General features: G+C 50.7%; 1 protein-coding gene across 4 annotated transcripts in view; it reads left to right on the plus strand.

Moving 5' to 3' along the window:
* The first annotated feature begins 9,993 nt into the window (after positions 1 to 9,993).
* Positions 9,994 to 16,554, plus strand: part of Tmem51 (transmembrane protein 51) — a 49,102-nt gene continuing 42,541 nt past the window's right edge. For 2 of the 4 annotated variants that reach the window (XM_087906922.1, XM_048426628.3), the window contains exon 1: positions 11,037 to 11,222. The gene's annotated coding sequence lies outside the window, so the exon portion shown is untranslated. Of the gene's footprint in view, positions 10,795 to 11,036; positions 11,223 to 16,554 lie in introns of those variants that run through there. The other 2 variants (XM_087906924.1, XM_087906923.1) reach the window with 2 other exon arrangements.

Consider the following 16,554-nt stretch of genomic DNA (forward strand, 5'->3'; position numbering starts at 1 on the left):
ATCTGCTGGGAAAGTTGTTGATAGTTTACTTAGGTTTACAGCTTTATGTGTCCTTCTTCCTACATCCTAAACTTCTGCCTTCTAATCTTTAGTGTCTATATTTCTATTTCTATATTTTTATTCTTGTCTTCAGACCCTTCATGAGTGACAACTGGATTTTCTGAAAAATGACTTCACCCTGCTCGCTAGGCCAGCTGCTGACTTAGACCTACCTGTCAGCAGTCAACGAGCGCCCAAAGTAACTCGATTTGCCAGCTCAGTGACTCAGCCTCTGCTTCCGTCCTACCTTTCTGGCCCTTGCCTTCCTCCAGGGAGCAGGTCGGCGCTGGTTGGCTGCTCGGCCAGGATGGAGTTCCAGAGCACACCCTGTCTGAACACAAGCCACTGAGGCAGCATCAGCCAATCAGCCACCTTCAGAGGCGGGCTTTAAGAAAAAACTGGCCCAATAGTCTTTCAGTCTCTTCTGGACGCGGACACCACAGAAAGTATGTCTGGGAATCAAAACTACACCTTTGACTGAGTGGGAATTAAGGATTTAAGGGCCTGAGCTCTGGGTTCAAGTTCCATTCATTCGAGGATATACTCAGCTATGTGGAGAGTCTGAAACTAACCTGGAATACATGAAACTGTCTCAAGAAAGGAAAAAAAAAAAAAAAAAGGACTGGAGACATGGCTCCACGGTTAAACTGCTTGTGGGTCCCCAGAAAAGCTTGTGTTGCATGCACGCTTTTTTAAACATCTGTAACCTCAGTGCTGGGGAGGGCGCTTATTGGCCGGCCAGTCTAGCCAATCAGGACCGCCAAAACCCAGTGAGCCTCTCTATCAAATGAGCTATACATCCCCAGCCCCCCACCCCCATCCCAGCCGATCTTCGTGGTCGAAACACTTCTGAACCTCTAGCTGTCACACGTATGCACACACAAGCACACATACACCGCAAATATGCACACACACAAAGTGAAGAGTAAATCAGTCTGGGTGTCATATAGGGAAGAGTGGGGAATATGGCGAACTCTGAGGTAGTAGCTTGAGAGTCTAAAGTGACAGCCACGAGCCTACAATTCCAGGACAATGGAGGAGCCATTTCTGTGTTACATACAGGGACAAAGGAATTGACATGTATATATTATCAATAGGTCAGCAGGTATACACTATACATGGCTTGCTTGCTCTGAGTGACCATCCAGCCCAGATGGTGCCTGGAGGAAGGACATCAGGTCTGATCCTGGCAGACGCTGACCAGACCCAGGCCTCCAAAGAGTCCCTGAGCCTGGATGCCCAGAGACAGTTAAGAGGGAGTGATTAGGAGAGAGCCATGGACACCACAAGTCCCAGGAATAAGACTGACCACCTGAGCAGAGGGACAGACAGCTCCAGCTGACCGACGGCCTTTGTTTCTTCCCTTTAAAAACTCACAGTTTGGGGATCAAAAATAAGGTTGTTCTTAGGGTGTTAATCTCTTGCCCACTCAGATAGCCAGCTCCCCAAGTATGGTGAATCTTGAAGATTCAATACCGAGCTAGGGCCACAGAGATATGGTTCAGTGGGCGAAGTGCTGGCCTATTACATCATCCCTGCTGCTGAGAAGGTTGGGGGAGGAAGACCATAAGTTCAAGGCCAGCCTGAACTCTGTTTTATTTCTCCAAACGCTATGAGTAAACACCTGACAAGGAAAGTTAAAGCAGGGAGAAAGGATTGAGGGGCTTATTTTCTCTCACGGTAGCAGGGAGGCATGGCGGGAGTGTGGGGCAGCTGTCATGTTGCGTCCATAGCTGTTGCCTTAGTGACTTTTCTACAGCTGTGATGAGACACCAGGACCAAGGAAACTCATAGAAGAAAAAAACTATTTGGGGCTTACAGTTTCTAAGGATGAGTCCATGACCATGATGGTGGGGAGCATGGCAGCAGGCAGGCAGGCATGGCGCTGGAGCAGTAGCTGAGAGCTTCCATCCTGAGACACAACCATGAGTCAGAGAGATAACTAGGGGTGGTGTAGGCTTCTGAACCTCAAAGCCCACCCCTAGTGACACACCTCCTCCAACAAGGCCACACCTCCTAATCCTTCCCAAACAGTTCCACCAACTGGGGACCAAGCATTCAAATACATGAGCCTATGAAGGATATCATTATTCAAACCACATGCTTGGCTCCCTCTCTTCCTTCCTTCCTCTTTTCCTTTCTGCCTTCCTTCCTTTTCTTGAATCAGGAGTTTGTGTTTCTCAGGCTGACCTTGAACTCACGATGTAGCTGAGGGTATGCAGCTGAGGGCGATGCTGAACCTCTGATCCTCCTGCCACACCCAGTATATGCAGCACTGTGGTAGAGCATTTGTGTAGCATACGCAGGGGTGTGGGGTCAACACACACGCGCGCACACACACACACATGCACACACAATAAATAAACAAATAAACGTTGAACATAAATAAAAAACAAGCAAACAGAAAAGAATGCAATTAAAAAAATGCCTAGCTCTCTTCTACTCCCAATGATCAAAGAAGCAGATACTTTGTCTAGTATCAATGACTTTAAATTTTTTAATTAAAAAGGAAGAACCATTTGCACAGCTGGGTGTAGCTCTGTGGTAAAGCTCTTACCCTGTACACGCATAGAAGTCTTGGGCCAACAGGACACTGTCAACGGACTCCCTGGGGTCCCACTCAGACCCTAACACACATCAGCGGAAAGCACTTTGTCAAGCCCTTTGGTCCTGCTGTGTCTGTCTCTAATCTGTAAGGTGGGCTCAATTGGTGACTTTCTTTCTTGCATGACTGAGGTCAGCACTCAGTGTAGGAAGAACACAAATACACTGAACACTTTGTGGGTGTTGGCTGCTAAGGTGAATAGTTCGTGTGTGTGTGTGTGTGTGTGTGTGTGTGTGTGTGTGTGTGTGTGTGCCCGCGCGCGCGCGTCTGCACATGTGTGCACATATGGAGGCCGGGATCAACCTTTGGTGTTTGCCTTCAGGAGCTGTCCACTGTATTTTTAAAGGCAGTCTCTCACTAGGACCCGGGGCTCACAGATTAGGCTAGACTGCCTGGCCAGCAAACCCCAGGTGTCCTTCCCTTTCCACACCCATAGCCTTGTGCTTGTAAGCATCCACCACCACAGCACTCCTTCTTTACCCAGCTGTGTATGATCGCGCAGCAAGCCACCTTTCAGCCTTGGAGTGGGTCTTAATTGCCATTTCTCTGCCTAAGGGCTGAGTTCATTTCTTCTGTATCTAAGCCACAGGGGATCCTCATGCTTCCCCAGGGATTTCAAAGCACTTACCAACTGGCAGCAGAACCAGTATAGTATCTTGACCTGATCTTCAGTGCTGCAGGCCCCGCCCCACTGTGGGCTCCTCCCTCCGTGGGCCCCTCCCCACTGCGGGTCCCTCCCCACTGCTGGTTCCGGCTTCAACGTGATTCTTCTCACGTCTTTTTGGTGCAAGAAGTAGAAAGTCCTGTCTTCTAACTTGCTTCTCTCCTGCTGCAGTAAAACGCTGGCCAAACCAATCAGGAGAGGAAATGGTTTGTTTCATCTTACAGCTTACCGTCCTTCATCGAGGGAAGCCAGGGAGAGAGCTAAAGGCAGGCAACCTGGAGGCAGGAAGTGAGGCAGAGGCCTTGGACGAACCCTGCTCACTGGCGCTCACTGGCTTGGTTTCCATTCGTTGCTCACCCAGCACCCAGAATTACCTGCCCAGGGATGGTACCACTCACTCATTGTGGTGTAGCGTCGGGGACCAGCCTCAACAAAAGTACCTCTCGCCCCTGTTAATTTCCAACTGCTTAAAATACCCCTGACCCCAAAAGGTAGACAAAAAACTGATACAAGAAAGTGAACACAACAGTTGAAGGTCACAGGCTAAGTCCGTAGTTAAAGATTCTGTTGCTAGAACAAAACAAGTCGAGCTCACACCCTAGACCAAAACATTCTGTAGGCAAATCACTCCCTGGGTGGAATCCAATGGTATATTCCAGTTAAAAGAACTGGAACTTAGTTGGTTCCATAGACTTTTGTTTGAGGTAGAAACTTATCAACTTCTCCACACACTGAGAGAGCAGAACACTCTGATCTAAATCTAGGTAGAACCTTTGTTTGAGGTAGAAACACAATAACCTTGAGGAACAAAGTTAAGTTTCAACTCTCTGACTTTTGGTCAATGTGGAAATAGGCTCACATTTCCGGGCCTCCACAGTGTGGACTCTCCAACATCAATCATTAGTCAGAAAATACCCCATAGACACGCCCACAGGCCAGTCTGATGGAGGCAATTCCTAAACTGAGGTTCCCTCTTTCCAGATGACTCTAGCTAGTGTAAAGTTGACAAAAACTAACCAGAATGCCCTCAGACTAACTTAAGCCATAAATCAGAGGACAGTCAGGAAAAAAAAAAAAAGAATCCTGCAATGCCCTGGGGGTTGGCAAGCCCCAGCCAGCATGACACTTCTTGGTCTCACTCTCTCTGCAGCAAGAAAGCAAGCCTGGGTGTGGTTGTAATGGCCTAACTCTGGCTCTCACTGCTGTAGCTACCGTCCTGCTGCAAAGCCTTTGTGTCTGCAGAGGTTTCCGTGTGACTCCAGTGCCTCTGGGTGACCCCAAGAGTCACAGCCACTGCCGTAAGGAGCTCTGCCAATAGAGCACGCCAAATAACTTGACAGGAACATCCAAGAAGTCTATCACTAGTGACGAGAGCCACCTGGAGAGGAGATGGCCCGGTTAGCGACCTAAGGTGATGAGTCTCAAGGCTGAGCAGCACACCTGTTTAGAGGGGAGAGGCCTAGTGATGCCAAGAGCAGTGGGAACGAGCTAAAATCTGCCTCATACATTCTCAACCTCGCAATGCGGACCATTGGTTTAAAGGGGCAAATGAGGCATAAAGGGGTGTTTCTGCAAGCCCGGGTACACACATCTGGTAGTAAGAGATGGAGTCACTGGTTCTGTGCAATCAGGATTCTCAAGAACTGCTGCCTGCCAGGCATGGTAGTGCATGCCTGGAACCCCAGCATTCAGAGGCAAGCGTCGTTAGACCTTGTCTGAAAAGACAGAATGGGATAAGAGAAACTGTTCCAAATGTTGGGATGTCCTCCCAGGCTCTGGCTTGTCCCAGCCGGCCAGTGACACCGGGAGAGTAGGCAGAGAACAAACTTCTGAAATTAAAATTGTTCAGGAAATGAGGCAAAAAACTGTTTCCTTTAAACAAATGGCCCCACTCTCTGATTTTGCTTGGCACCATGTAAGCACAGTTTGCTGGCCACAGTCTTCAGGGACAACTATGCCACTCCTAAAACCCGCACGCAAGACACGGTTCTTCCTGGTGAACAGCAGGGATGATCCAGCCTGAGGCCAGGTTGCACACGCGTGTGACTTATTGCTGACTGTGCGAGTGTCGGAGGCAAAGAAGTCGGGTCTCAGCCCTTCCTGGGTGTAGAAATGAACCCTTAGTAAACGTAGCTGGAATCGACAATCAGAAAGCTGAGGCAGGAGGATCCTGAGTTTGAGGTAAGTCTGAGTACACAATGATTTCTGTTTAAAAAAAAAAAAAGTAAGCAGGAAAAACAGGAACCTGGGAGGAAAAACAGTGACAGATGGCAGAAGTCACAGCCAGTCATAGAGGGCACAGGGCTAACAGCTGGCTCCTGACCAACTTCTAAATATTACAAACATTTATTTTAAAATTTTAAATCACATTTATTTACTTATGTGCATATGCTCACGGACGCACATATGGAGGTCAGAGGACAACTTTCGGGGGTCTGTCTCTCCTTCCGCCAGGAGCAAATTCAGGCCGATGAGTTTTACCCACTGAGCCATCCTGCTGGCCCACGAACACATAAAACAATTACGTGTGTATGGAGGGGAACATACCTATGTCACAGTGCTCATGTAGAGGTCGGAGAACAACTTTGTGGAGCCGGATCTGCCCCTCCACCCCCACTTGGGTCTGGGAATTGTCAGGCTTGCCCAGCACGTGTTTCACCTCTACCCACCGGGCGATCTTGCTGGCCTATGAGCACGTTTTTTATTGAAGAAATATTTTTATTTCCACTTACACGTGGTCAGAAAAGGGTGTAGTCACTGGCCAGGAACAATGTATGACTTTTTGTTTGTTTGTTTGTTTGTTTTTCCAGACAGGGTTTCTCTGTGTCAGCTCCGGTTATCTTGGAACTCACATTTTAGACCAGGCTGGCCTTGAACTCACAGAGAGGCCTCTGCCTCCAGAGTTCTGGGATTAAAGGCAAGTGTATGTTTTTTGTTGTTGTTGTTGTTTTGTTTTTTGTTTTTTTGGTTTTTCGAGACAGGGTTTCTCTGTAGCTTTGGAGCACCTGTCCTGGAACTCGCTCTGTAGACCAGGCTGATCTCGAACTCGCAGAGATCTGCCTGCCTCTGCCTCCTGAGTGCTGGATGATGTATAGTTCTTTTAAAAGAAAAAATAGTGATTTTGTTTATTTGGTTGGTTGATTGGATTCTCTCTCTCTCCCTCTCTCTCTCTCTCTCTCTCTCTCTCTCTCTGTGTGTGTGTGTGTGTGTGTGTGTGTGTGTGTGTGTGTGTGTGTGAGAGAGAGAGAGAGAGAGAGAGAGAGAGAGAGAGAGAGAGCTATCCTCAATTTTGTTCTATAGGAAGAGCGACCTTTAACTTCTGACCCCCACCGCCCCGCCTCTGCTCCCAAATGCCAGGACTACAGGCATGCACCACCAAGCCCAGATAGACTCTCATTCTTAAGTATCTCTTGCCCACTCAGCCAGAGTTCAGGACGGGGCCCGCTAGACCCCGAAGAGCCTTGTGTTCAGGAGCAGACAGGCCAGTGTCCCGAACAGCTGCAGTTTGGAAGACGCAGGGCCTCACTCAGAGCTCCGGCACACGCTGCTGCATCCGATCCTCATATTGATCCTGCAATGGGGGGTATTTTTAGCATCACTATTTTTATTCTGATTTTGTGCTCTATGAGCTGAAGACAGGACCCAGGGCCACACACGGACACGATGCATTCATCATTGTCGTCATCACCGAAAGACAGGGTACCATGTAGCCCAGGCTGGCCTCAAATTTAGCTATGGGCCCGAGGATGACCGTGCACTTTTGATCCTCCTGCCTCTACCTCCTTAAAGTTGGGATTACAGGGGTGTGCCACTCCCCTGGTTTATGGCCTGCCGGGGAACACAGGTAGGGCAAACACTCTACCCACTGAGCTACATCTTCAGCCCCGAGGTTAAGAATTACTTAATTAACTTAATTAGTTTATTGGTTTTGGAGAGAAGCTCATTAAGTTTGTTAGGCTAGGGCTGGAGATTAAGTTTCACGGTAAAATAGTCAGCTCTCATGCATGAGGCCCAAACTTCAGTCCTCACCGGTAACAAAAGAAGACAGCCCAAGGTGGCCTCAAATGTACAGTCCTCCTGCCACCGCATCTCAAGTTCTGTGGTCATAGGCATATATCCCCTCTGTACCCAGCCAGCAACACTGTGTTTACATTTAAAGAAGAAAACTGAGACCCAGAGAGGGTAAGACGTTTTCCCAAGGTCACGCAGTTCACAAATGCAGAAAAGCCAAAATAAATAAATAAATTAATACAATAAAATAAAGACAGCTCTGATGAAATCCTATCCTCTTTCTAAATCCATGATTCAGGATTTATCCCGGTGCCTCTTGAGAGAAGAGCTTTACAGAAGACAGTCAGCAGAAGGGCTGGGGAAGTCAGCATTGGCCTATACAGCTGAGAGTGCTGGATGTACCCATTCACCGAGGCTGCTGTATCAAATTGCCAGGAACTGATGCATGGCTTAGACTAACAAGGTTACTTAATCCCACAGTTCTGGAGTTTGGGTACCAGCCTCTCCCAGGCTGAAATCAGCGTATCAAGGGTGATGACCCTCCTGAGGTTTCTACTGCAAGGTCTTCTCTTACCTTTCCCGGCTCTTACAGGATGCCGGCATCCCTTGGCTAATGGCCCCTCTTCAGAAGGTGTATCTGATGCTGACTTCCACTGCCGTGTCTCTGATGTGACTGGCTCTCCTACCTTCCACTGATAAAAGCCCTTGTGACCATTTTGTATGAATCCTGATCATAAGACTCACAGCTTGATCACACCCGCGGTCTCCTTTGCCATCTAAGGTACCAGATTCTGGAGATGGAGATGTGAACATCTTTCAGGGGATATTATCCTGCCAGACTTGGAGACTCCTGATATAGCTATTCAGAACCAGGGTCCTACAAAGACCCTTAGTTCAAATCCCAATTCCCTCGGTGCTGGCAGATCCAAGTGTGTAACTTACCTTGTTTTTAGTGACCTCCCCTGAAAAGTCAGAGCAAGGGTCTTCCTTCTAGTGCTATGTGAAGGTCAGATGTTTGCAGGGCAGGGTTCAGTAGGTAACTGCCCTCCGACCCTGGCCCTGCTCTCCTGTAATAACAGATGTCTTAGTTTGGGTTACTATTTCAGTGATGAAACACCATGACCAATAGCAAGTCATGAGTGGTATTTGGCTTATGCGCCCAGATCACTATTCATCATGAAGGAAATCGGGACAGGAACTCAGACAGGGCAGGAACCTGGAGGCAGGAGATGATGCAGAGGCCATGGAGAGGAGCTGCTTACTGGCTTACTCCTCATGGCTTTCTCGGCCTGCTCTCTACAGCACTCAGGACCACTAGCCCAGGAGTATCTCCACCCACAGTGGAATGCGCCTTCCCCTATTGACCACTAATTTAAGAAAAAGTCCTACTGGTCTGCCTACACTTATGAAGGCATTTTCATACTTGAGGGTCTCTTCCCAAAGATGATTACAGCTTGTGTCAAGTCGACTTAAAATTAGACAGCACTGTTGTAGAATATTGTTTTGTTTTGTTTTTTGAGACAGGGTTTTTCTGTAGCTTTGGAGCCTGTCCTGGAACTAGCTCTTGTACACCAGGTTGGCCTCGAACTCACAGAGATCTGTCTGCCTCTGCCTCCCAAGTGCTGGGATTAAAGGTGTGCGCCACCACCGCCCGGCTCGAGTATTGTTTTCACTAGGCAAAGATGTTATGTTACATTTGCTTATGCTGCAGAATGTTCCTTTAACCGTGTAAAGGAGTGTAACTTTTGTTTATGCTATGTTTTTTCATTGTGTGAAGATGTGTTGCACTTGCTTTATCTTGCCTGCCTAAAGCACCTGATTGGTCTAATAAAGAGTGAACAGGCCAATAGCTAGGGAAAGATAGGATAGGCAAGGCTAGCAGGCAGAGAGAATAAATAGGAGGAGAGATCTAGACTAGAGAAGAAGGAGAGGAAGGGGAGAAGAGAGAGAGAGAGAAAGAAGGACACACGGGGCAAGAAGTCGGGCAGATGCCAGACAGACAGACAAGGAGGGAAAGTAAGATATACAGAAAGGTTAAAAGCCCTCAGGCAAAAGGTAGATAAAGAGGAACAGGTTAATTTAAGTGAAAAGCGCTAGCCAGAAACCAGCCCAAGCCAGGCTGAGCATTCAAAGCTAATAAGAAGTCTCTGTGATGTGGTTTGGGGGCTGGTTAGTGTCCAGAAAGGAAAAGCCTGGTACACAGCACAGCAGATAATAGAAAGTCACTGTTTGAGATTTGTATCTTTGAATCTTTTGCCCTAAGGGCACGTCTCAGATCCTGCTGAGCTAATTTAGTGGGGTAAATTGGCCGGCAGCTTCTGTGTGGGAAGATACAGGGGAAAGAATCACACGGAGGCGGAGAGTTGAACAGGGGAGGCAATAGCAACACACACTTCGTCTGACACTCTCTCGGCTTTGCTCATAGCCCAGCTTTGACTGTGAAGTTTTTGGCATCTCCACCCTTGAGGTTGGTTTTCCGAGATAGCCGAGATAGATGGACCCGCCCAGCTGGATGAGGTGCGGAGTAGGGCGGGGCTGGGCCTGGATCCCAGGCGTGGAAAAGTACCAGTATTCCTTGTTTCCACCTTAGGGGCAGTATGAATGACCTGCCTCCAGTCTGTCAGGATGAATTGCAACCTAGAGGCCTGGGCGTTGGGTGTAACCAATAACTATCTGCAGGTTTGTGAAGGATTGAGGGAGAATGGTCAGGGGAGCGGATGGGAACCGAGGCTGGGTTCAGGGTAAGGCTACAGCAGCTACTTTTGCGCTCCAAGCCTCTATTTCCAAAAACGCCGTTTGCACCTCCCAATTCACAAATCATCCTCAAATTAATCTTTTGCTAGCTGTTACTGCAAGTTAGAAGTAGCAGCCTACAGTGTGCGATTGAACTCTGGCAGTATACAGCACGGTGAATTTGCAGACTGGGAGTACCCAGGAATCCCAAGGGAGCAAGCTGTGCAGCTTGTCCAGAAAGCGGTCATCCCCAGTAGGAGGCGCCTTTTGTCTTCAACCAGCTTCTCTGACACCGGGCGGCCCAAGGACTTCTCAGGCCTAGAACTTCAAAGAGTTGGGCGCGCACGCACGAAGCAGACCCTGGTCTGACCCACGTCGGAATTCTGAGTTGACAAGGAGCGTAGATCCGTGCCTGGAGTCGCGGCGTTTCCAGGCAAACTTCCAGGCAGGTGAGACAGCTCTCAGTTCGTAGGACACTCCCCGGCTCCAGGCTGAGCGAGAAGTCTGCCTGTGATTCACTGGAAAGTTTTCTGCCAAACTGGTAACGCGCACCGGGCTGCACACTCAAAGTGAGGATCCTGAAAGCGCCCGGGAGACCCGGGAGTGGGAAGCTGGCCGAGGGCGTGAGCTGAGAGGTTGGGAAAACCTCGCTTCCTTCCTCCTTCCCTCCTCCGCCCGACACTGGGCTGGGCGACCGGGAGCTGCGGGTGGAGAAAAAGCGACCGCCTGCGCGCACAGGAAGGTGAGTTTACCGCCAGGTGAGGTCGCCCAGCAGGAACTCCCAGCTCCCATTACCCCCACAAGTGTCCCCCCTAAACAGTCATCCCCCTGCCGCAGAGATCGAGGTCAGGGACCATGCATTGCGCTGTGCAGTGCCAGGCCCTCCAGCCTGCTCCGCCCCGGGGTCCTGGTCCCCGCCCGGTGGCGCAGGGCGCAGGGTGGGCAGGTGGGCGGCGCCTCCTGCGGGCGCCCTCGGTCCCTCCCACGAGCTCTCCGCGCTTCGGCCGGCGCTGGCAAATCCCCTTCGCAGTAGCCGGGCTGCGCTCCCTCTCCACGCTGCGCTCCCTGGTTCCGGCTCCTCGACCCATGATTGCCTGGGGTGGGGGGTGTCGCGGAACCCCCAGCCCCGGGCGGCGGGGCAGAGACCCAGTGCGACCCGCTGCCTCCTGGGTGAGTCTGCGCCCTTGCGCCGGGGGATGAACTGTGGGGCTCCAGTCGGGTTTCCGTGCTTCCCGGAGTATCACGCAGAACCTGTCCCCCCCGGGGACTCCGAATCCTGCACCCTCTGCAACGCACCCGGTCATTGTGGGGGTACTCCCGCCTCCCGCATCGCTCGGGGGCCCCCTGTTGGCTGGGACAGGTGCCATCTGCCTGGGCCTGGACAGGAGCACCTGGGCTCGGGTGCTTTTGCAAGAAAGGAACTGGTGCTTTGAGAAACAGGGCACCTCTCTGGTCTCGCGAGCCCCTATTCTAGTTGTTGTTGGTGGACACCATTTACTCTTGTTTCTGTCTGTTACCGGATTAAGATTAGTGCTTGTAGAAGCAATCGAGGGGTGGAGAGCCTCCAGGATCCTTGGTTTCTTTACCAGGAAAATAGGAATGGCAGAGCCCCAGGCTGAGGCTAGGCATTCCTGTCCAGCAGACCAAGGACTCTGTAGATAAGTTACAGGGCTCAAGGGAGATAAGATACCTGCGAGAGAGTAACTTTGCTCGAACTTGATGTGAGCATTGGGGGTGCATTTGAAAAGGAGACACCATGTCTGATTACCACATTGGCCACTTTAAGAGACAATTGTTCTCAGCCGCTGGGCAGGAACAGGAGATCTGTCCTGGATGCTGCTATGGGGGACCCTGTAAAGCGGAGGTTTGCTTCTCTGATGATGCGTGTGGCTCTGAGCCAGGTTCTTGGCCAATCTGGGAATTTAGGAGGCAGAGCGAAGGGGCAGGGCCTAAGTAGGTGAGACCACACAAGTTTGCGGGTGCAGGGAGTCCCCACCTGTCCCCTCCGGGGCCTCCTCTGTTTTTTGTTTGGAAGGCTAATGTGAAGGTTGATCTCTTAATGGAAGGGTCAAACAGCTTCCCCCCTGAGACCTGCCACTTAAACCTCTCTCTCAAAACTGATCAAAAGTTCTCCAAACCCAGACCAAAAGAGATGGCAGGGGAGCAAGAGAGACTGGTGGTAAGTCTGCTGGATGTTGGGTGTCACCCAAGGCCAGGCCTGCCCAGTCAGGAAATCAGTGATAGACATGGCAAGGGTCCTGGAGGGCTTCTGATGCTGCAGTCTGGCTGTACTTCTGTTGGCTGTGTGATCGAGGATGGCCAGTCTCCTCCTCTGAGATGGGAGTGCTGGGTCCCTAGACTGGGATGAGGTCATGGTGGCGCATACTCTGTAGTTCATTATATTAGGCGGGCCGAGGAGGAAGAAAGAGCAAAGCACTGGTGTAGTGATCGGGACACTGGCATCCCTTGGGGGACAGGAGAAGAAGGTGTCAGAGCTACTGAGATGGCAGCAACACTATGAAGATGTGCTGGAAGGAACGCCGGTCAGGGAATGAGGGTGGGCTCGTGGGAGGGTTTAGGGGGGAGTCCATGATGAGACAGACCAGGCAGGCAAGGGTTGTCTTGGAGCATCCCGCAGAGACGGGCAGAGATAGACGGGGCATTTTCCATGGGCCAGGAGCTGCCTAAGGTGGGAAGTGTGGACACATTTCATTCCAGGTCTTAAGGCAGGAGAGTCATTTGATCACAAGGTTAAGATAATTCTTGTGGGGGTGGCGGGCGGATCTCAGTGGTGGAGTGCTTGCTCATCACATGAGGCCCTGGGTTCCACCCCCCAGCACTGAACAAGACACAGCAGCAGCCACCAGACTTTCTCAAACTTAATTCAAAAAGACAGGAGAGGGAAAACTGACTAAGGGCCGGACAGCCGGGACACCGAGGGGCACTGGGTAGAAGACCTTACGGGAGGCAAGGATTAACTTGTGACCTTCACACACGACTAATGATCAAGGACAAGATTCCTGGACTCCGTGGGAGGCCCAAATGGTTGCCCTCTTTCCTACAAGGGAGCCCGTGAGTTCCCAGAATGTGGGCAGGGCCCTGCACTCTCCAACTGTTGCTTGGGTTCCAGATGTCACAGGCTCAGGCCTTTCTCTGTCCACACTGGGGACAGAAGAGGTGGCTTCTGCTCACATTCTGTATGAGCCGCTTGCCCTGGCAGTGTGTGGGTGGGGAGGATGGGGAGATTTACACCATCATGTTTCTGCACTTTTGCCCTTCCCTGTTCTGAGAAAGGCAGGGAACCCTCTCCAGCCTCTTGGACCAGAGTGGAAGGCCTTGGGCCCTAAGCTCCTCTTGTGGAGAGTCTAGGACAGGATCCTAGGGAGTCGGAGATGCCGGGAAAGTTCCAGCATCTTCCAGTGGGGTGTGAGGAATCTGTGTCTGGCTGCTGTTTCCTTTCACTTTTATGAGCAGCGCTCTGGTGCACAGCGGAGCACATCCTGCACTGAGCAGCCTCAAGAACACCTTCCGTGTCCGAATTCTCTCATTGCCTGGAGGTTACAGGGGGATCCTGCAATGGAGCAGGTAGTGGGGGAGCGTCCAGCTGTCTGCCCACCACTTTCATGTGACCCATGTGATTCAGAAGGGCCAGCAGTTAGAGGCACACAGAAGCCCAGGTGCCCTCTGAGGTCCTTCATGTGATCCCCAGGGGGCCTGACCACGTGGGGGTCAGGTTGGATGATTTCTTAGCGTCTGGATCTTTCTGGATGTTCTATTGAGTCCTGCTTTTCCCCATCCTGGACAGGTGGCACAGCCTAGCCTAGCCTGGCCTAGGCAGTGTCTTTTTTTTTTTTTTTTCCAGGCCTTGGCGCCGGGCCTCCTCTCCTGGGAGTTCTTGTTTGGTTTTCCTTCCCCCGCCACAGGCCAGGCTGCTTTGACCACTTCCAGATGGCTCAAGACCAGGGCCAGAGATCTGACAGGTGGGTCTATGCTAAGCCGTTCCAGCCACCGCACCTTGGGTTGACTTCTCACTCCCTCTCTCAAGCCCCAGTCCTAGCTCAGAATGGCTGTTTAGCCCTTGTGCACAGCCTGCTGCCGTTCAGCTGTTTACTCGGGCTCCTGTCTCCCTTGGCCTAGATTTGCAGGCTCAGCCACCCTCCCATTTGCATGCTGGGCACTTTTGGACCTAGAATATTGGAATCAGCAGGGGCCTCAGCTTCAGAAGTCTAATCTGCTGATCTTGCAAATGGGGAAACTGAGGCTCAAGGAAGGGGAAAGACAAGCCTGAGATCAGAGCCAGGACCAGAGATTGACTTTCCCAACTCTGTCCAGGATGGTTTCTTTTTATTTTATCTTATTTACTATTAGTGTGGATGTGCAGGTATGTGCTTGCCGAAGCATGTGTGTAGAGGTCAGAGGCCAACTTTGGGGAGTCAGTTGTTTAATTCTACCTTGGGTTCTGGGGATAGGAGCTCAGGTCTTGGGGCTAGGCAACAAACACCTTTCCCTGCTGACCCGTCTCATCAGTCTGTCTTGGATGTTTTTGAGGATCCTTCTGTTTGTTTGTTGGTTAGTTTGAGGGACCGGGTCTCATGCAGCCCAAGCTGGCTTTGTACTCTGTATGTAGCTGAGGATGGCTTCTGCTGCTCCTGCCTCACCTCCCGAACGTAAGGACATTCAATGCTGGGACGTGGTGCTGGGGCTGGGACGCAGGGCCTCGAGCGTGCTGGGTGGTGAGCACTTTACCAACTGAGCCCCACATCTTCAGACCCCATGGGTGATTCTTAGGAGCAGAGAGTTGAAGCTGGAAGCCAAAGCAGGGTGAACCCCCTTGCAGAAGCTCCCCCCCTCTATGCCGCACACTCTCCACAGCGGTGTGTTGAGGAGTTAAGGGTAGGGGGCCTGAAAGATGTGGGAGTGGGTCTGACATTGTCCTCTGGGAGGGAGATGTTGGCATCTGAGACTGCCTTACCCACTGAGCCACACAGTCTCTGGAATCGCAGACTAAGGAAAAGGCTGCTTCTCCGCACAGCAAGCACACACCTGTCCCTCAAGACAGGGAAGGGCAGTGTCATGGACCCAGTGACACTGGCTGTAGGAATGAGTGATTTTGCTCTACCATGTTATGTCGTTTTTTTTTTCTGAGGTGTGGTGCTCCGAAGGGACTAGTTTTCCCCCCCAGGTTCTGGCATGCTAGACTCGCGTGCTTCTACCTGAAGGCCATCAGCAATTCGGGAGTCTGGATTGTAGGGTTAGTTCAGTCAGGATACTGCCTTGACCCAAATCTAACACAATGTAAGGTGCACGGGGCTTCGGAGTCCATGCTTCTCCATCACTACGAGTGTTAGAGGATTGTGATGTTCGCATCTCATGAGGTTCTTAGAAAGAGGAGGCTGGCATCTGGATGGCACTGGTGGGAGCCCAAGGTAACACAAAGGAAGAATCTGATTTCGGTTGAATTCATCGTAAGTCAACCGGTGACACCATCCCTGGTCCCATGGCTTCCCCAGACTAGGCATTGTGGGATGTCAGAAGTAAGTCCCAAGGAACATCTAATTTGGGCTTGTTCATTTCAGCCCTTCTTCCTGGGAAGAGGTAGCAAAAGTGGAGGCTAGAGTGATGTCTCCGTGGCTAAAAACACTTTTTCTACAATCAGGAGTTCGGATCCTAGCTTGCAAGTAACAGTCTGCGTATCTCTTCATTGCCTATAACCCCAGCTTTGTCGAGGATGGAGACTGGACCATCCCTGGGGTTTACTGGCTTCCAGTCTAGCTGAGGAAACGAGAGCCCAAGATTCAGGGAGAGACCTTGCCTCAAAGCCGTAGTTCTCAACCTTCCTAATGCTGCAACCCTTTAATACAGTTCCTCATGTTGGAGTGACTGCCAACCATACAAGCATTTCCATTGCTACTTCATAACTGTATTTTTCTACTGTTATGAATTTTAATGTAAATTATCTGATGGGCAGGATATCTGACATGTGACCCCTGTGAAAGGTCGTTTGCGACCCGTAAGTTGAGAACCACTGCCACCAAGGAATAAGGTAGGGAGAGCTAGAGGATGATGCATGGAGCCCTTTTCTGGCCTTTGCACATGTGCACTGCTGTGCGCGCGCGTGCACACACACACACACACAGGCACACAACTCTCTCTCACTCCTCCCCCAACACACTTATTTTAAATATTTTAAAACGTTTTTTAAAAAGAGAATCAAAGACAAAACAAAATGTGCAGAGAATTTGCTTCCTAGGCAGTGATGCAGGGAGGGGGCTGCCTGGGGTGAAGACTTCTGGTACTGATGGAGTCCTGGGTGAACATGGTACTGATGATGGGGTCCTGGGTGAACATAGTACTGATGATGGAGTCCTGGGTGAACATGGTACTGATGATGGAGTACTGGGTGAACATAGTACTGATATGGGGTCTTGGGTGAACATAGTACTGATGATGGGGTCCTGGGTGAACATAGTACTGATGATGGAGTCCTGGGTGAACATAGTAC

This window comes from Myodes glareolus, chromosome 6, assembly GCF_982192425.1.
Source record: "Myodes glareolus chromosome 6, mMyoGla1.1, whole genome shotgun sequence".
NCBI classification, from domain to species: domain Eukaryota; kingdom Metazoa; phylum Chordata; class Mammalia; order Rodentia; family Cricetidae; genus Myodes; species Myodes glareolus.